This window comes from Neomonachus schauinslandi, chromosome 10, assembly GCF_002201575.2.
Source record: "Neomonachus schauinslandi chromosome 10, ASM220157v2, whole genome shotgun sequence".
Classification (NCBI taxonomy): Eukaryota; Metazoa; Chordata; class Mammalia; order Carnivora; family Phocidae; genus Neomonachus; species Neomonachus schauinslandi.
The window spans coordinates 75,344,081-75,366,306 of record NC_058412.1 but is presented as its reverse complement, the minus strand read 5'-3'; the positions used below and the strand labels follow the sequence as shown (position 1 = coordinate 75,366,306).

Sequence of the window (22,226 nt, the reverse complement as noted above, 5' to 3'; positions counted from 1 at the left end):
CATCTCTGGCCTGGTGCTCCAAATTTTACAATGCAATTAGGAGTCCCCTCACACAGAAGAAGCATCAAGGGCCCCAAGCTACTGGGTAAGAGTGAGGTTTAGAAAGTGATGTCAAAGGTATTCAGTGTTAACCCAACATATCAACAAAGGCTTGCATGTGAAGAATTAACAATTTACTAGGGCACCAGGCTGGTTCAGTCAGTGGAGCATGTGACCCTTGATCTCAGGGTTGTGAGTCTGAGCCCCACACTGGGTGCAGAGATTACTTAAAAATAAAATCTTTTTTTTTTTTTTTTAAGATTTTGTTTATTTGAGAGAGAGAGTGGGGGGCAGAGAGAGAGAGAGCGTGCACAAGCTGGGGGAGAGGCAGAAGGAGAAGCAGACTCCCTACTGAGGAGGGAGCCTAACATGGGGCTCGATCCCAGGACTCTGGGATCATGATCCGAGCCAAAAAGATGCTTAACCGAATGAGCCATCCAGGCACCCCCAAAATAAAATCTTTAAAAAAACAAAAACAATTTACTAAACACTGATGTTAATATCTGTTCTAACCAAAGAGTTCCTAACTTTGGAACACAGATATATTTCTGTAAAGCTATGTATAAAATGTTTTAAATTACAAATTATTTATTCGTAAAATAAATCCCAGTTTAACTTATTTAGGGGAAGCTTTATTATACTTGCCAGTTTATCTTTTCTATCTATCTGGATCTTCAACTATTGAGTTTCCTTAAAGACAATACTGAGATCAATAAGGATCTCTTTGAGGTACCAAAACTTACTGAAAAATAACACGGATAATTTGTTCAGTCTAGACAGTTAACTTTAGCAATACAGGAGGAAGGAAGCTGGTGGTGGAATAAATGAAACAATATTAGTTATAAATCAGTAACTGTTGAAGCTGAGTGATGGGTACATGAGATTCATTATATTATTCTGCCTACATTTGTGTATTTTTAAATTTTTCTGTAATAAAAGTTTTAGAAAAAGGCTTTAGGAGAGAAGGAGGGAAAGAGAAAAGAAAACAGCCCTAGGCCACAGAGATTCAATATGTGTAAAAAGCTTATGATCTAGTACAGGAAGTAAGTTATGTACATAAATAAATAAAATGCATAAAATCCAAGAGGGAACACTAAGTACTGTAAGGGAGAGAATCGAGAGTCCAGAAATAAGTTTGCTGGAAATTCAGAGGATGGTAAAAGTGACATTTAAACAGTAGTGAAGAGACCGACTTACTCAACAAAAGGTATTAAGACAACCAACTAGGTTTTAGGGAAGTAATACAGCTGGGTCCCTACCCCAAGCCTTGCACTGAAATAAATTTTAGATGTAAAATTTATTTTACATAAAAAAAGAAACTATAAAAGTGTTAGGAGAAAACACTGGACCATTTCTTTACACCACACACAAAAATAGACTCCAAATGAATGAAAGACCTAAATGTGAGACAGGAATTGAGGAGAACACAGGCAGCAACCTCTTCGACCTCGGCCCCATCAACTTCTTCCTAGACACATCGCCAAAGGCAAGGGAAGCAAGGGCAAAAATGAACTATTGGGACTTCATCAAGATAAAAAGCTTTTGCACAGCAAAGGAAACAGTCAACAAAACCAAAAGACAACCGACAGAATGGGAGAAGATATTTGCAAACGACATATCAGATAAAGGGCTAGTATCCAAAATCTATAAAGAACTTAACAAACTCAACACCCAAAGAACAAATAATCCAATCAAGAAATGGGCAGAAGACACGAACAGACATTTCTGCAAAGAAGACATCCAAATGGCCAACAGACACATGAAAAAGTGCTCAACATCACTCAGCATCAAGGAAATTCAAATCAAAACCTCAATGATGAGATACCACCTCACACCAGTCAGAATGGCTAAAATTAACAAGTCAGGAAATGACAGATGTTGGCGAGGATGTGGAGAAAGGGGAACCCTCCTACACGCTGGCGGGAATGCAAGCTGGTGCAGCCGCTCTGGAAAACAGTATGGAGGTTTCCCAAAAAGTTGAAAATAGAGCTATCCTATGACCCAGCAATTGCCACTACTGGGTACTTACTCCAAAGATACAAATGTAGTGATCCGAAGGGGTACATGCACCCCAATGTTTATAGCAGTGATGTCCACAACAGCCAAACTATGGAAAGAACCAAGATGTCCATCAACAGATGAATGGATAAAGAAGATGTGGTGTACACACACACAAACACACACACACAAACACACACGCACACTGGAATATTATGCAGCCATCAAAAACCACAAACTCTTGCCATTTGCAATGACGTGGACAGAACTAGAGAGTATTATGCTAAGCAAAATAAGTCAATCAGAGAAAGACAAGTATCCTATGATCTCACTGATTTGAGGAATTTAAGAAACAAGACAGAGGAGCATAGGGGAAGGGAGGAAAAAATGAAATAAGATGAAACCAGAGAGGGAGACAAACCATAAGAGACTCTTAATCTCAGGAAACAAACTGAGGGTTGCTGGAGTGGAGGGGGTTGGGAGGGATGGGGTGGCTGCTGATGGACATTGGGGAGGGTATGTGCTATGGTGAGCGCCGTGAATTGTGTAAGACTGATGAATCACAGACCTATGCCCCTGAAACAAATACTACATTATATGTTTAAAAAAAAAAAAAAAGAAGATAGTAGGAAGGGAAAAATGAAGGGGGGGAAATCGGAGGGGAGGACAAACCAGGAGAGACTATGGACTCTGAGAAATAAACTGAGGGTTTTAGAGGGGAGGGGGGTGGGGGGATGGGTTAGCCTGGTGATGGGTATTAAGGAGGACACATTTTGCATGGAGCACTGGGTGTTATATGCAAACAATGAATCATGGAACACTACATCAAAAACTAATGATGTAACGAATGCTGATTAACATAATAAAATAAAATTTTTTTAAAAAGTGCTAGAAGAAAACAGGAAAATATTTTATAATCTTAAGGTAAAAATGGGCTTTCTAAGAATGAAACAAAGCCACACACAAAAAAGATATGTAAGTATGTCAACATAACAACTGAAATCTTTTGTATAGCAAAAATTAATAGGAATATTCAAAAGTAAAAAACAAGGGGTAAAACATTTGCTAATTCCTCTATGGAACAAACCTCTTGCAAATCGATAACAAAAATGAAAGTAATGGAATGAAATATGACAGGGGATTACAAGCCTTCTCCATTCATAGCACCCTTACACCTCAATAATTTTTTCATGGTGTCTCTAGGCCAAAAGAAATAACCTAATCATTCCATTTACTAAGTAGTTAGGTCCAAACAACCTAGTAAGTATTTATGCCATAACAGCTTAGAAACTGTTCGAAAAAATAATACACATAAGTTGAAAGAAAAAATATTTTGATTTCATTCTTTAATGACCACAATTATTTACTAATGAGATGTGTGTGCCTGTTGGATACTTCAGAACTTCCCAAGCCTCCCCCACCCTCATTCCTGTTCCCCATTGATTTTCCCATGGTACTTGCTTTTTACCACAGCAACTTTCAAATACTCAACTTTGCAAAGATGTACGGCATCATCAAAAGGAGTATAGTGTGAGCTAATGTTGATAACTGTAAGTTATTTCAAGCTGGTGGTTCCAACAGTACCTCACAGATGGCAAGTGTTATTGTGCTGCTCTCAAAAATTTAAAATATCCCACAGCGCTTTGGCACACACTTTGGGAACTGCAAATATTTAGCAAGGAATATAAACAAGCAATTCACAGATGAAATACAAGTAGCCAATAAACACATGAAGAAATGTTTAATTTCATTAATGGTTAAGGGAGTGCAATTAAAGCAGTATTTTTTTTTAAATTGATTTGCACTGAATTTGTTTCTTTTAAGGGTAGGACCCAATTCATTACTGGGTAAAACAACAGACACTCTCTTTCATCATTGGTGGGAGTATAAATCATCACAGTCTTTTTGGGGGAAATCAGCAGGGCCATTTTGCTGCACATACAATGTATTCTGTACAAATGGTAATCCCCGGAGTTGGACAAACCAGCAACTTGGAAGTCTGGCGGTTGCTATCAAAAGTGGAAAACAGGCACTTCTTCAGTCTTGCATTCCTCACTTCTAGGAATTTATTTCACAGAAACACTTAGAGGTATGGGCAAAGATAGAGATGCCCAATGATGATCCTCAGCAGCACTGACTGGAACAGGAAAATTTCGAAACAGCCAGTACAGGACCAGTTGAAAAAAAATATGGGGTATTACTTCAAGTATCCCATCATATATGCTCAAGTTATAGAGGCATTAAAAATAAGTTATAAATTTATTTGGACTGACATGAAATTACCTCCAAGACGTACTGATAAGTGAAAAAGCAAGCTGCAAAAATAGCATGATCCTATTTTTATTGATGCCAAATTGTTAACAGTGGGGGTAGAATTTTTATATTCAATATCACATATTTCTGGAATTTAGAATGTTTTACAGTAAGAATGCATTACTTCTTTTTGACTTTTAATTTTGAAGTAATTAGAGCCTCATAACAATTGCAAAAATGGTAGAGCTGGTGTGCCTTTCACTCAGCTTCCCCCAACTGTGACATCTTACATGACTGTAGTACCATCTCAAAGCCAGAACATGGACATTGGCACTGCTATTAACGAGACCGCACACCTGACTCAGTGTCTGCCAGTTTTGACATGTATTCATACGTGTGGGTGTGGGGGGGGCAGTTTCACCCCATGCACAGATTTGTGTAACTACCACCACAACGAAGATACAGGACTGTCCTAGGACCACAAAGGAAGAATGCATTATTTTTGGAGTCAGAAACAATATAAGCTAAACTATACTCTTTTTATCATGTATCCCTCAACTCCATACTCAGTATGAAAATTCACACGCTACGTTACTAGCGCAGGTGGCTGGGTGGCATTTCTCACCAAGAGATAGAAATCAAAGAAAAGGAACTTTTCAAAGCATGAAAGAGAAGACGTTAGGACTTTCCCAAGGCTGCTCCTGCTCTCCTCGGACTTCAGATCTGTGCCCAGTGTGGGTGCAGAGCAGCTCAAAGGAGAGACCCACTGAGGGTAGAGAAGGCTGGCCACAGGGGGTGGGGGAGCGGGGGGTAGATCTTGGGGGGCAACAGAATACCTGAGAGCGGCAGTCCTATCTCCAGGGCTGGCTTCCCGGCAGGGAAAGGAAATACAAAGTTATTATATTAATTTGCATTTCCCAGATTTTAGAGCAGCTGTCAAATTTGCCTTATAAAAAGAGCTGACCCATAGAAAACGGGCCTTTAGCATGCTCTCAGGCTGCTAATGCACATTACTCTGAGCTAGCTGCCCAGTGAGGGGCTTTGGGGCAGAAGGCCTTGCAAGCTGGGCTTGGGTGAGAGCCAGCCTCAGGAGTCTGTTGGCTTCCAGCACACTGTGGTAACAGAGACTCCTCTTTATGAAAAATGAAGATGGAAAAAATTTTTTCTGAGTCTTTGGGTTGCAGCTTATTTCAAAGGTCATCAAAGTAAACAAAAGGAAAAGACTGTGAATCTTTATAAGTCAAAAAGTGACAACTGTTTATATTTTCACATGGAGGAAGGAGAAAAAGGATTCCTCTAAGCCCCTAGGAATGGAGATTTGGGTGGCTCCCTCCCTCCCCGTTTGTTTGTTCATTTGCCACTCAACACCTCCCGCAGTGAATACAGGAACATCTGCTGTGTCCATTTTATGCAGAATTATAAAAGTCTCCTGGATGGCTGGGGATTCGTGGAATAATCCAGGCAGTGTCTTGAGAAGCAAAAGCCTCTGTCCCCCTTGTTGATAACTGCCTCCCACCATCCAGCTGAGTATGTGAAATGCCCAAAGCCATACACACAGGCTGCAGTAGGTCTCTCCAAATCTTGAGCCCAATTTCCAATGAGGGCAACTTTCTTCAGAGAAGGGTGATTCTGTGAGTCTAACGGAAGCAAAGGGGTCAGTGAAACCAATCCTTATGAACTTCCTCAAAAAACCCTTTTTGCTTATGAGTTTTCCTGACAATGAACTGTGGACAATTATCATGGATGAGTCTCTAAATGGATTTCATATCTGCTATTAGACATATTCCAAAATAATGAGACTAGATGGTATTAAGACAAGCATCTAAAATGTACTGTTTTTACCTGGGGCAGCGGGGGGGCTGTGTGATTCCCCAGTCCATTATACAGATTTCATATTATTTCCACTTATCCATTAAGACTCAGCTCATTGGCCCCCTTGGTGAAGTCCTCCCTGACAATTCTAGGTAGTGCAATCTCTCCAGCCTCTCATTCCATAGTATTTATCTGAACCACTCATTTGGCACCTAAGATATGTTGCCTTGATTGCTATTTATCTTTTTGTGTAAACCATGTCGTTTTATCTCCTACAGAGCCTTACTGGAATGCAAAAGTTTGTTGATTTGATTTTAAATTTAAGGCAATTACCATGTGGGCTGAGATAAACAGTACTTTCAAGGCAATAGTTAACTCCATAGTGAAAGTAAACACCAAGACTGCTTGCAAATGGGCTGGCTTACAAAGTAAAATGACCAATGAATGCAAGTCCTCCAGGCAGAATACGTTTGTGGCCTGGGCCATCAGCCCGCTCGCTATTCCTAGCCTACCAACCTGTTGTGTTATCTACATGAATTCGTCATCCCCCCAAGCTCATCTCCAGGAAACTCATGATCTTCCCTCTCAACCTACTTCAGCTCAAACACTGGTGCCTCTATGAAACCATTCTCCCAGGAACGGTTAGGTTTATTTGTTGAATAACTGGCTGAACAAGACAATGGCTCTTTCTAAGTCACCATCCATAATCCATTTTGGCCAGTCCCCTTTCCCTTTATTGCCGGAAGGGTGTGAGAACCAAATTTAGGAGACGTTGTTATGGATTTTCTGCCATAAACAAGCCTTCTTGGCCAGATACGAAGCTGACAGGAAATTCCTCTTGGTGCCCTCTAAGTTCCTATTGAGGAACTAGAGTCTTTAGGCCAGTGGTTCTAAATGTGGGGTGATTTTGCCCCCGTGAGACATTTGGCAATGTCTAGAAACATTTTTTGGTTGCTATGACTGAAAGGGGGCGTGAGTAGAGGTGAGAGATGCTGCTGAACATCCTACGGTGCGCAAAGGATAGTCCCCCAAGACAAGGAATCATTCAGCCCCAAATGTCAGTAGTGCTGAGGTCGAGAAACACTGGCCTGCTGTGAGCACAGGCTTCACAGCCAGTCAAGACCTAGCAGGTGACCTCGGGGAAAATGATTTAACCTCTCTAGGCCTTTGTTTCCTCATCTATAAAAATGGAGCTAATAATACACCTCATCTCATGAGGCTCTTGTGAAGTCTAAAAGATAACTGATGTGAAAAGTACTTTGTAATTACTCCTTAAAAAACGAGGTATTGTTACTAATGGATACATGCCCATGTGTGATTTTAATTTCGCTGTGCCCTTCAGGCATTGCTAGGTGTTGGTGTAGAAAGGGAACTCACCTCAGCCCTCTCCATCCATCTGGGGCGTCCACATTCTCCCGGCTCTGCACTATTAAGTTGCTCTCTTAATTCCTCTGTGGTACTTGCTTATATTCTTTTTATTTGGCAGTTGTTTTTGCTTGGCCACTGGACTTCTGTCTCGTGCAGTATTATTCCTCAGCAATACTTTTCTTAGTGGTCTCTGATGATTTTCCCAGAAACAGTGCTTTCTGACTAATCATCTTATAATAATGACCAAGTGTATGGTGAGGATGAATTAATGATCATCCCTCAGGGTAATCATTTGAGAAGTATAAGTATAGTACTTATATTATCAAGTTTGCCCTTTTTGTCATACTCTACATTTTCCACATTTGTGATTTATATCTAAGAGTAAGTTGTGCCATTCAGTGTCTCAGAAGAATAATTTGGTGACCCTTGAAGATATTAGCTCTATTAGTTATGATCCTCAAGAGGCTTATCCTTGATACTTTTTTCCAACAGAGCACGCTCCATAAATTCACATATCCAGAGAAACAATTTCCAGCTCCTCTGTCCTGCCTCAGGGAGGCACACACTTGAAAATAAGCTAAGTAAGCACATTCTTATTTTCCTAAGTATTTCCTGAATGATCCAAATGAGGTAACACTTTAACGAATATTTTAGCTTCCACCCAACTCATTTCCTGGGTGAATCTGGCCAGTCTGCTTTCAGTTTATTCAAAGGAAGCAAAGCATCTTTCCTGTGTCTATTTGTCTCACAAAATGGGTATCTGGATATTTATATAGCAAAGCCTACAGTCTTACATTGTAGTCTTATTTGTGTATGCCTATGCCTGCATGTATTTAAAATTCTATAGATTCCTGGCGTGCCTGGGTGGCTCAGTCGTTGACCATCAGCCTTTGGCTCAGGTCATGGTCCCAGGGTCCTGGGATCGAGTCCCACATCGGGCTCCCTGCTCAGCGGGAAGCATGCTTCTCCCTCTCCCACTCCCCCTGCTTGTGTTCCCTCTCTCGCTGTCTCTCTCTGTCAAATAAATAAATAAAATCTTTAAAAAAATAATAAAAAATAAAATTCTATAGATTCCTGATATTTTTTTTTTAAAAGGCTAATATAGTGGTTAGTTCCAATCTTCTTGAAATTAATGGTGAACTCTTAGTAGAATAAATCATGTCTCCATAACTGGCAGAATCTTAGCTATCATGAAAAAGATGTTTACTCAGAAACCTTTGAAATGGGAGAGGGGGAAGATTTCTCACCTGATCCAGAGGGATGCCTTTAACTTTGGAGATTAGTGGTCATTTTATCATTAGAAGAACAAATGGAAAGGCTGAGCTCATGTTAGTATTATGAGGAAGTCGAGCAAGATGCTCACCAATAAGGGAATCTTAATTCATAAGTTGGTGGACCAGGGGCATTGTGCTTACGGTTTATAATTTACAGTCCCTGAGGAGGGACAGTCTTTAATCAAGGAGATTCATTTTCCTAGTATTATTTAAATAGGCTATTTATATAATGTGATAGACTTAAAGGCCCAAGAGAGCTACTAAAACTGACATCTCTTAACTCAAATACATTAGTCTAAAGTAAGGTTTTCCAACCTCAGCACTACTGACATTTGGTGATGGGTCGTTCTTTGTTATGGGTCCTGTCCCGTGCATTATAGGATGTTTACTGGTATCTCTGGCATCTACCCACTAGAGGCTGATGACATACTACCAGTTATGAAAACCAACCAGTTATCTTCAGACATTGCCAAATGTTGCCTGTGGAGTAAAACAGCTCCCAACTGAGAACCACTGCACTAGGCATTCTAATCTATAAACTTACACCATGTATCATATCTACTTTTAAGAGGTGGTACTTAGTATAATCCATGTCCTTAAGAAGCTCCTGACTCATTCATTCACTCAGTAAATATAATGTTTGTTGAAAACCCGCTTAGTCTCCTCAGGTAGAGTGAAGAGAATGTACCAAGGCCCTGGGGCAGGACAAGGCGGGGCTATTAGAGGAAGGTTCACAAGGTTACGGTTGAATGAAAGAAGGAAATCAGCCTAAGATGAGGTTGGAGAGGCAGGGCTGGTCAGGTCATTTTGGTGCTTATAAACAATTGTAAGAAGTCTGGATTTATTTAAAGTGTGATGGAAAATGACTAATGGGTTTTAAGCAGGGAATTAAGTTAATCTCATCTGTGTTTTAAAAAGGTCCTTCTGCCCTACATAAAAAAGAGGTTGAAGGGGGCAAGAATATAAGTAGAGAGGCAAATGCCATTGTCTAAGCAAAAGATGAGGGTGGCTTGGACAAGGAGAGTGGTGTACAGATGAAGAGGAGAGAAGCAGATGATACTGGTGGATTAGATGCCAAGCCAAAGAGAAGTCAGGAATCAAAACTTGATCCCCAGATTTCATCTTGAAAAACTGAGTCAATGGTAGTGCCATTTGCCGAGAACGTGAAGATCAGCAGAGGGCCAGGCTTGTGGCTTGGTCAGGGGATGGAAGAGAATTCACACTTGCTCAGATGAAAAGGCATTGTCTCCTGGCCCAAAAGGGGTTCAAGTTATGGTAAGTTCTACTCCCTAGGGGTCTATGATTTATTTGAGGAGACAGCATACGAGTATAATATTGTCACATCCTCGGTGGGAGTAGGGTCTAAAGCCAGTGGCCAAGGTGAACATTGTGTACAGTAAAACTTGCCTTGAATTGGATTCAGCACAGCCAGAGACACTAAAGAGATCATACATTTCCAACTCACATCTCACTGTTCACTCCAGGACACATGCTCACCGAAAGAAAAGGCAATATTTAATAAGCAATCTTCAAACAGCTTTTTACTCTCTTTTATTTCTTAGCTTGGTACAGATTTAGCAGGTTAGGTGGGTTCTGTGCAACTTTATTAAATAAAAGATAAAATCAATTTCACTTAAAAAGCAAAATACCAACAAATGAAAACTATAGACACCAAATGTCTATAAACACATAGGGATTCAGTTAATAAAAGATCTAAGTAAGGTGGGGTGAAGCAGAGGCTCATTTTCTGAAGAACATGAGGTTTCAATAAAGAGAAAGCCACAGATAAAGAGATTTGGAATTGCATCCATATAATTGGTAGTTACCCTCCGTGACCACCTGGGTCTTCCTATTTCCTCAGGTCTCCAAAAAATTTCAGTGAAAAACAGATGATTTAATTGTTTCAACAGAACTGGGGTACACAGGTGGGCAGGGAGGGAAGGTACCCACAATACAGTGGAGGAATGCCAATAAGAATGCATTAAGTTTATGCCCAATAGTTCTTAATATTAGAAGAAAATGAGGTCCAGAAACAAACAGACCATCAAGGTACCCAATGAAGTTCCTTACTGTCTAACTAAAACCAGGAATTAAGATTTTGTACATTTCTGTGGGGAAAAAAAGTACTGCAGTACCTCAAAAAACTAAACACTGAATTTTTTAAAATACATTATCCGGCAATTCTACTTCTGGGTATGTATTTAAAAGAACTGAAAGGAAGGTCTCAAAGAGATATTTGAACACCCATGTTCACAGCAGCATTATTCACAACAAAAGGTGGAAGCAGGCCAAGTGTTCAATGGCCGATGGATGGATAATGGATATATAGATATACAATGGAATATTATTCAACCTTAAAAAGGAAGGAAATCCTGACTCAGGCTATAACATGGATGAATACTGAGGACACTATGCAAAGAGAAATAAGCCAGTCACAAAAAAACAAATAGCATATGATTTCACTTATATGAGGTATCAAGAGTAGTCAAACTCACAGAGACAGAAAGTAGAATGATAGTTGCCAGGGGTTGGGGGAAGGGAGAAGTAGGGAGTTGTTTACCGGGTATGAAGTTTCAATTTTCACAAAATGAAAAAGTTCTGGAGGTTACTCGCACAACAGTGTGAAGAGACTTAAGATTACTGAACTGAACACTTAAAAATGGTCAAGATGGTAAGCTCTATGTGTATATTATCACAAAAACTTAATAAATTTTTAAAAAATTCCCTATATTCAAGTCACTGATATTCAATATTATAATACTGTATTCATGTTATTTCTGGGATATGTTGTAAATTCTCTGATTAGAGAGTTCCTCATCTGTTAAAAAGCCTTGTTGGGTGAACTACACATTCACTTTCAAGTACCAATTGGTATTGTGAGCTTGCATTAATTAGATGCTCTTAGAGCCACATTTTGATTTCTTGTAATCCTTAAAAGAATTAGCATCAGGTGCTAATTAAAAATAGTCAAATCTATCCTTCAAGGCGAGCTATAAGGTAATACTAACTGCAAAGGAATGATTCTCAAGGAACAGTGAGACACTGGAACGTATGAGCAGACAGTAAGGATACGTTGTTTTGCTGCTTAGTGTCTACTGTCTGATCTTTTTCCAGTCCCTCTACTACTGTGGAGAAGGAAAAAAACCACTACCAAAGATGAAATTCTGAGACAAAGTTTAATTTTTAAAAACTTTCTCCATTGCAGACTATTTTTAAAGTATTATGCTTACCAGGGAAAATGTGGTTGGTGGTTGAGACTAGTTAGATGGTCCGTATAGTATGCCACCTATGTCATCTGAAGGAGGCACAAACATTTGTTTTATGTTCACACACTTGTGAACCATCACCTCTGCTTCTCATTCAATAGTTCCTTTCTCTGCTCACAGCTGAAAACCTTCCCAACATTTTCAGCCCCCTTTCAGTACCCCCACTGCACACCACTTTTTTTAACCTGTTGATAACTTTTTTTTTCATTTACCAATGCTGAAATCTGTTTAGAACTTCACAAACTCACCAACTCAACTCAACATCAAGATTGTCTTTTCCTGCTCTTCTTCATCCCCCCAACTCTTTTTTTTTTTTTAAGATTTTATTTATTTATTCATGAGAGACAGACAGAGAGAGGCAGAGGGAGAAGCAGGCTCCCAAGGAGCAAAGAGCCCGATGCGGGACTCGATCCCAGGACCCTGGGATCATGACCTGAGCCGAAGGCAGACGCCTAACCATCTGAGGCACCCAGGCGCCCGATACCCCCAACTCTTACCCAACCTAACACCACAGGTCAGAAAACCTATTGGCTCTGGTCCTTACTTCCTTCTCTAGTTCACAATCTGGGACAAAGACACCTCTCCCAACACCACCAGGGCTCTAGATGTAAAACTGAAACAATACAACCAACCTCCCTCTATTGCCCTGGGTGAGGGCACTGTAAGGACGCCATGAAGACCCAGGGTTAGTGTGCACAGCTAACCTCCTCGATACTTAGAAGATGTGTCATGCACAGTTATTAGTGTTATCTCTGCCCTGGTTTCCCACAACCCTTACTTCATGCCCCTTGATCTTGACCAATAAACACTGTGTTACTACACAGTTCACTCGGTCTCCTGCTTCCTCCATTCCTGCCTTTGGGCAGTCTTGCCAGCTGCCCTTTAAGCTTGGAAGGGTCTCTCCTGGCATCTGCCAAGCTACAATTTCAAATGCTTCCTCCTTACTCATGTCTGCCTGCCTGCTCTCCACATGAATGACCGGGAGGAGCACCCTTCCTAGAGTGGAACTGGTCTGGGGTACAAATAAGTGATGCAATGAAATCCAGAACACTTTTGGCCCATTAAACAGTTGAGCTTAGAAATTTCAAGATTTTCTTACTGCTCTTCATGGTCCTTCAGTCTTGGTGGCAAATGCCCCACTGACGTCTAACAGCCATCACTGCCAACATAAATCTCTGTTATCTCCTCGACCCGACATAAGAATCACTCATCTCTTATATTAATTCAGCTTTGGACATTGAATCCCTCTTCTTCCACTCCCAACCTAATGGTTTCCAAACTTGCCTGATCATAAGAATCATGTATGTGGCATGTTAACAAGGCAGATTCTGGGGTCCTTTCTCAGATCTACACACTTAAAGTTTTCATGACAGGAGACCAGGAACCTGTATTTTAAACAGTGCCCCCTCAGTAACTCTTGTGTCAGGTGAAATTGAGAAACGTCTGACAGCCTGTCAGATCTTCCTGGTTTTTTTTTTTTTTGTCACTGTCCTAACAGCCAGAGGTCAGAAGACACAGTAGCCAGATGACCTAGATTATTAAGAGTTTAGTTATGAAGACTCTACCTACTCTACCCATGCTGATAATTTGACTTAAAATTAAATACTATATGATTCTGCATGCCAAATTTTCAGATTCAGATTCAGATTTGTTGGGTTGTATCTTGCTGGTCATTCTGCAAGATTCTGGGGATGAAGTTATACTGTTTCATATTCACTCAATGCTTAATTAGTACACTATGGAGCACTTAATTGGAACTTAATTAAAACCTTACTGATTGATCAGTAAAGGCACCACCCAAATCAAAGAAAAACAAAACAAAACCCTAAAAACTCCGTATCTTAGAGCCTACCTGAGTAGCACTGAATCCTTCCCTCACCATCAGGTTAATGAGAATGAGAATGCAAACTTAGGGTTTGCCTCTTGGCCTGAAAGAGGAAGGCAATTATTTAGTGATCTGGCCAGATTTCTAGAAACTATTGTTATGCCTTGTCTGACTGCCTAGATTTCTCATAATAGAGTCAACTTCCTTTCAGGATTACTGCTTTGACCCTGTGTTCTTTCCACCGTCATGCTGGGGAGATCTCAGAGTTAATGATTTGCATCTGATAGTGCAGCATAAAAATTCGAGTGGCAGGCCTACTTTCAGGCAAGGACACACAGGAACACTTCTCAAAAAATAACAGAAGTTTCATGCTGAACACTGCAAATGTTGAGGGGTGCTTATTTCAAAACATAAGTCTTCAAAACATGAAGGCCATTCTAGATTAAAATATAAATGAATTATATCAAACAAGAGAATGTAGGGCCCTTTCTAAAAAGTGCAAGATTACCATTTATATAATATCCAGAAAAATAAAGTTGAATGAACAATATGAAGCCAATTTAGTCAAGAAGTTAACACTGAAAACAAGTTTCAGTGGGGACGTTATCACAGCTATGTTCAGTATCACATTTTTCAAAGGATGAATCCATTCTCTGTTCAATAAAAAGTTTCAAAGGTAAACAATGAACGGCCCGTATGATGAGATCTATCCGTGAAACTGAGCAGATTTCTAAATCAGTGCATAGACCAGGCTATTTATAAACTCGACTTCCCATCAACCTCAGCACGATGTCAACTAACAATAACAAGTTAATGTTTTCCAGTCATCTTCACTGTACCACTTGATTGCCAGCACTTGGGCCAAGGTAAACTCAACAGTAACAAAAGAGCTAACATCACAATCAAAGAGTAAGATTAATGAATACTGCATCTCTGCTTTGAAGTGAACACTGAAAATCATGCCCTTAACATACTCTTTTTTTCAGCTGCTGGACTTCAATTGTGCCTACTGGTCTATATGGAGATTTGAAGGCAGAGTTTATAAATATTCTCCCTATTTGTAATGAACCACAAGCTTCAGTCCCTGAGGAACTTTTTAAAATGAAGAACATCCTCTCCATAAAATTATAAAGTGTATAACTCCCCCAAATTATCACACACAATTCCTAAACCTGACCACCGTTCCTAATTAAGGTTTTTTTTTTTTTAACTGAAATACAACTTAAAAGTGCCAAGTCTGAAGTGTAAAGCTTAATGAATTTTTATATCTACTTAATTATAGTTTTTACTTATAATAACATAACTCAACAAATGATTCATTATATAAGATTATTATAAATAATCACATTTGTTCTAAAAAGTCCCTTATAACATTCCTTTGCATTGGTGGTTAAATGGTAGAATTCCCACCTCCCACACTGAATTAAATGTTAAGAGCAGATACTCAGTGTTCATAATACAACAAATAGCAGCACTCACTTTTTGTGGAGGGGGGGGAGAACCTTTAGAAGTATAAATAATTTGCCTCTTTATATTAAAAAATATACAGTAAAAAATGGTCTTACAAAAATGTAGACAAAAAAAGAAAAACCAAAATATGTACCTTTTGCTACAAAGAAGAAATATCATTGACTCTGATTTTCAAACTCTGATTCTTTTTTTAACTCAACCCTGAACACATCAACCCTTCAGTAAACAAAACGAATTAAACCTTTACAGTTTTTCCAACTAAAACTGTTTTACTGACTGTGGACCAAATCACTTCAGTCTGTTTTCCAAACCTCCACAATTTTTTGGTCACTTAATTGCTAAAAAAGTCCACTATCATTCCCTTTCCTGGTACGCTAAGAAATCACTTGTCATTTTAGCAGCTATGTTTATGTGCTAACTCTCCCCATTGTTGAAATATCTACCACCCAAGCTAGTGATGGATTATAAAACCCAGGCCCAGGATATACAACTCATCCTGGATTTCTGATGGTTGAGATAACTCGTCCCTAGGTGTTAGGTTTTTGTCACCACTCATCCAAACACACTCTCCCATCTTCTAACTGCCTGTTGTCACCTCCTCATGATAAAAACTTCTTCCTTGGTAGGCTACAACGGCGATGTGCTCAGTTAAACAAAAGTGTACTTATCAGTGGCAAATATCTAAGAAATAGCAACACTTCCTGGATACAAAGTAACTGGGAAAAGACCAGTCTGAATGCGCGAAAAATCTTTGAAAGCAACAACAGTTTTTAAAGAGTTGCTGGTCTATTATTCAATATGGTCAGTAACATGAACTACACTAAACACAAATAACTGTCAAGTAGTATATCTGTTAAGCTGAACCTGAATAAATAAATTCAGAAGATTAATTTGTAATGGACATTCACGGAGAAAAGTAAATTGTGTGCAGTCTTCATGTCAGAATTACAAAAAACGAAACTCTACAACAGTAAAATCCAAATTAATGAGATTTCCTCTATAATCCAGAAAAGTCTCACTCTTTTTAATGAATAACATGAGAGTTGGTGTGGCCATTAAACCTGGAGTTCCAAAGTCAGGAGTTTCTAACCTCTCTGAGAACTTGGCATTGCAGGTGTGAAGGTCCTCAATCTCCACCAAATCAATACAGCTGACAGAGGGAAGCTTCCATGTTCTGCTGTACAGCATTTCTATGTTCCATATCACCAACAAAAAAAAGGCCATCCAAACTCTACCTCAAAGTCGTAGAAAGTTCAGCCTCCAATGTGACAATGTGATGAGTAGAGCATTAGTCTAATAAGTATTTAAAATCTTTAGATTATCCCAGAAACACTTGTTTCCAATGCTACTGATAGGAAAATATAGAGGAAAAGAGGAAACACTATCCTACCCTTTGGATTTTTGAAAAACAACATTAATCTAGTTCATTTATTCAACAAACCTTTATTGAGGGTTTAAGGTCAAATGCAATGGAAGTGTACGAGATAACCGTGACATGTTTTCATGGTTATTCAAAGTACATTATACGGGGCACCTGGGTGGCTCAGACGGTTGGGCGTCTGCCTTCGGCTCAGGTCATGATCCCAGGGTCCTGGGATCGAGTCCCGCATTGGGCTCTTTGCTTGGCAGGGAGCCTGCTTCTCCCTCTCCCTCTGCCTGCCACTCCCCCTGCTTGTACTCTCTCTCTAATAAAAAATAAAAAATCTTAAAAAAAAAATAAAGTACATTATACAATGTATAGTTTAAATCACAGATGGTGATTCAAAGATTAAAACAAAAAGCCCAACATTTTTAGTATCCCTATGAAAACTGTGACCTTTATAATACTAATAGAACCTTTACAATATACCTTTCATATATACGAGGGTCTGTTTCTCCATTTTGTCCTCTGATCTTTCTTTCTAATGATGAGTTAGTACCATACTTTTCATTAATGTAGAATGATTATAAATATTAATGTACCTTTATATTGTGTTTTAGGGATTTGATGTGCAAGTTGATCTTTTTAAAAAATTTTTTTTTCTACACACGAAAGCCCTCAATAAAATGTTAGCAAGTCAAATCCAGTAATTAACAAAAAGGATAATACATCAAGAAGAAATGGGGTTTATCTCGGCAATGCAAGGTTGGTTCAACATTCGAAAATTAATGTAATTTGCCATATCAACCCATTAAAAAAAATCTGATTCTCTCAATGGATGCAGTAAAAGCATTTGACAAAGTTCAACATCTATTCCTGATAAAAATTCTCGTAAAGTAGAAATAGAAGGAAATTCCTTAACTTGGTAAATAAAGCACATCTAGGAAAAACTTATAGCTAATATCCTATGTGATGATGATAGGCTAAATGCTTTCCCCCCTTGGTTGGGAAAAAGTAAGAATGTCCATTCTCACTACTTCTACTCAACATTATACTGGAGGTGCTAGCCAATTCAGTAAGGCAAAACAAATATAAAGCATGCCAACTGGAAAGAAAGAAAGAAAATTGTCTTATTCACAGATGACATGATTATCAATGCAGTAAAACACTAAAGAATCTATTTTAAAGAGATATAAAACTAGCAGGTTTAGCAAGGTCTCAGAATATGAGGTCAATATATGAAAATTATATTTTCTAAAGACCAGCAATGAACACTTAGAATTTGAAATTTTCAAAAGTTATCATTTTTAATAGTATCAAAAACATGAAATATCTTGGGGTAAACCTCAGAAAATACATGTAAGATGCATTATCCAAATATTGTGTAGGCCTGTATTTAGTAAACTTGTCTGTAAGGGGCCAGAGAGTAAATATAACAGGCTTTATGGGTCATACGGTCTCTGTTATAACCACTCAACTCTGGCATTATATTATAAAAGCAACCATAGAAAATATGTAAACAAATGGGCATGGCTTTATTTAGGAAAGAGGAGGCAGGATGGATTTCTCCTTTTTTTGCTACTGATTAAAGGTCTCAGACTTAGTGAAGTTACTTGTGAACTTGTAGGCTTTTGTGGGGTGGAGACAAAAATAATTTCTCTCTGGGGCACCTGGCTGGCTCAGTTGGTAGAGCCTCTGAGTCTTGAGCTCAGGGTCGTGAGTGCAAGCCCCACACTGGGCATGCAGCCTACTTTTAAAAAAGATAATAATAATTTCTCTCTAATGGAACAGATGACCCAGAGATTTATGATCTGCTGGACATTAAACTGTCTTATATCTAATTTAGCAATGTTATCCTAACACTCTGTTAAATTGCCTATAAATGCCCTAGTTTGTCAGATGCTCTTTGAACTGATTATATATCTTTCTGGTCCCCTGATTAATTAATGAGTTAAATAACATATTTTACACATGATTATTTTATATTTGCCTGCAAGTGATGATTTTACCTTCATGAAAATTATACTTTAACAATGTCAATTCTGCCTTAAGTTGCTCTAAAGATTCAATGTAATCCCAATCAAAAAACATTTTGTCTATTCTCTTACTATTTGGTCTTTCATATGAATTTAACTGTATTGTCAAGTGAAAATTTTATTGGAAATGCATTAAACCCATGTTTAAATTTGGAGAAAACTAACATCTCTGTGATACTCAGGCCTATCAAATACATACAATATCCTTGGGGAAAACTCAAGAGATTCAACAGAAAAGATATTAACAGAGGATCTTTACAAATGATATTATTATTATTTTTAAAGATTTTATTTATTTATTTGACAGAGAGAGACATAGCGAGAGAGGGAACACAAGCAGGGCAAGTGGGAGAGGAAGACAAGGCTTCCCGCTGAGCAGGGAGCCCGATGTGGGGCTCGATCCCAGGATCCTGGGATCATGACCTGAGCTGAAGGCAGATGCTTAACAACTAAGCCACCCAGGTGCCCCTAAAATTGATATTACAAATGAGAGGTAGGTGACTGAGTGTAGTTTGGTATAGAACCTACAGAAGTATCGGCTCTGAAAAACCCTGGATCTGCTACTTGCTAGCAGTGTGACCCTGAATAAGTTACTTAACTTCTCTGAGCTTCAGTTTCTCATTGTAAAAGAGCACTCACTTTCTAGCATCATTATGAGGAGTTAATAAATAAATATATGTAAGTACATAAAACAGTGTTGACACAGACTAAGTACAATATAAGTAATGCCAAACAGTATTATTACAAAGTGCATATGTGGAAATCAATCACTTTCAAAAGTAAAAACAGCACAAGTCAGAAGATAAAACATAAGAAAAGTACTCCAGATAACAATCATAAGAAATATAAAAATAGAACACAAACTCTACATGAAAAAAGCTTTAAAATATGAGGCTAGTGAGGAACATAAAAGACAAATGAATGGAGGGCATGCCGTGTTGTGAAACAGGACAGTAGCATAATAAAGATGTATGTATAGTTAATAATGTGATGTATAAATCTAATGTGATCCCGGGGTGCCTGGGTGGCTCAGATGGTTAAGCGTCTGCCTTCGGCTCAGGTCATGATCCCGGGGTCCTGGGATCGAGTCCCGTATCGGGCTCCCTGCTCAGCGGGGAGCCTGCTTCTCCCTCTGCCTCTCTCTCTCTCATGAATAAATAAATAAAATCTTTAAAAAAAAATCTAATGTGATCCCAGTAAAAAATAAAAATAATCAACAGAATGGAAGTGGGGAATTAGACAAGCTGACTTAAAGTTCATAGGGTACTGGAAAAGTAATGAATGGGAATTAGTCTCCAACATACTGTAAGACATGTTATATAGAGCTACTATGGGCAACTGATGCATAAGGGGACAAACTGTTCAATGGAACAGACTAAAAATCTAGAAAATAAAAGCAGCTGCATCCTGAAATTTAGCATATGACAAAGACAGCTTTTCTGTCAGGAGAGATAAGATGTACTTTTTAACAAACAAAAACCAAACCAAAAAACCAAAAAACCAAACCAAAACAAAACCCCGTACAATAGCTCATTTATTTTTTTATTCTCCTCAGTGACATTAAGTAATTCGCATGACAGTATTTTTAAACTTATAGTTATATGACACCATTTATTAAGAAACTATATCATGACAGCCACTATACTGGGAATTTGTACATACAACATCTCTACTCTTTATGCCAACCTTGCAAATTATGTGTTATCATTATTTTAACCAATGGTTAAGCTTCAGTTTAGAATTTAAGTGATCTGCCCAAGGCCAAATATCTAGAAAATGGGGGAGAGAGTATGTTAAACCCAGGTCTGCCTAGATCCAAAACCTCCTTCCATATACCATCCTCTCTCCACAAAATAATCCAGCATGTCAATGAGACTCTAAGAACCGGGCAACAAAAATAGTGCATGGGGCCATCTGGGGTGGCTAGGTCGGCTAAGCATCTGACTCTTGATCTCAGCTCAGGCCTTGAACTCAGGGTCATGAGTTCAAGCACCACGTTGGGCTCTATGCTGGGCATGGAGCCTACTTAATAATAATAATAAAAAAAACACACGAGATTACAACTCTACATACCAACTAGGAATGAAGTAACTAAGAAAACACAGTATCTTCTCTTTATGCTTTTTAGTTTTAAGATGGTAAACACACTGGGGTCTGTGTCTATTTATCCTCTATCATGGACACCTGGCACTTCAGTCATTGGAAGACATCCAAGGTGAATCCACCGTATAGTTCATTCTTTCCGATAAAGAAGAGAGTTAAAGTGAAGCTAGAGTGAGCGTCAACAGAATCTGACACTGAGGAAAATGTTGTAACTGTTTTCGTTTTCTATGTACCAGGTCCCAATGTGGGAAACTGGGAATCTGTATGCCAAAAGAATATAACGCTGGTTATTTTGACTTCCCTCTGCTGGGCATAAACCTCTTGAACTTCTGTCTATTTTTGGGAATTGAGGTATCCCTTTAATCCTGTTACAGAACTGCTGATGGCAGTAAGACAGCAAAGGAAAATCGGCACAGGGCCTGTGCCAGGAAGGTCTCCAAGAACAAGGATGAAACAAAGCACAAGCAAGCAAAAGCATTTTGCAAGAGTTTTGTGAAATCGGTGTCAGTGTTCACAACCCAACAAGAGAAACACCACCCAACTGCAAGCCATTTCAGACTCAAAAGGGCCCCTGACGCTGGATGGACGTTGTGAAACTCCCAGAGCCAATATTTACAGCAGGGTTAAAGTTGTACTTGCAGAAAACAGAACAGCCCTTTGCTCAGCCTGTCCTCTCCGAGGACTCTACACATAACCAGCAATGTTCTCTTCTGCTTTACTTGCTGTGTATAAAGATACAGTTCAGCGAGTGCAGAGCTTCTGTTTAGACTCTCAGGGACACAGACCCTGCTGTGTACACTCCTGAAGACCCCCGCCTTTTAAAAAAAGATCCTTCTGATGATGGTTTGTTTTCTACACACAGCGGAAACAGTTGAGCCAACTTTTTTTTCTTTTTTTAAATGAAAACCACCTCATCTTCAAAAACAGTCTCCAGTTAGCTCAATTCATTTTCAAAGTTGTCTATGATTCTACAGCTGAATGAATACACACAGAACTAATGTCCCTTTCCCCAAAATGAATTTGGTGTTAGGATTTACTAGGATGCCCCCAGTCAATGACAAAGATCCATACTCTAAACATTCAGTCTCAGTTACATGTTAAATTAATGAAGCCTAATTTTATCCCACTTAGAAGCAAAATAACTAACATCTGCTTGGAGTCAACAGTGAGGATTCTGACCGAGGCCCAAATACCACACTCCAATGAAGTCTGATGTCAATAATTATTGACATCTAGCACAGAGGCTCTGGCGATCTAGAGGCACACAGCACGCTTACCTCTACCCATCACTATGCTCTGTGAGAAAAGCTGTTCTTCCAAGTGAGAGGACTAGAAAGGGGGTGTACCACAGTGAGTTTTATTTATTTTTAAAGATTTTATTTATTTGACAGAGAGAGTGAGCACAAGCAAGGGGAGTGGAAG

The 22,226-nt window shown here is 39.0% G+C and overlaps 1 protein-coding gene across 4 annotated transcripts in view; it reads right to left on the bottom strand.

Annotated features, from left to right (window-relative positions):
• THADA (THADA armadillo repeat containing) overlaps window positions 1–22,226 on the bottom strand; it is a 323,565-nt gene that overhangs the window by 107,681 nt on the left and 193,658 nt on the right. The gene's annotated exons all lie outside the window — the stretch shown is intronic.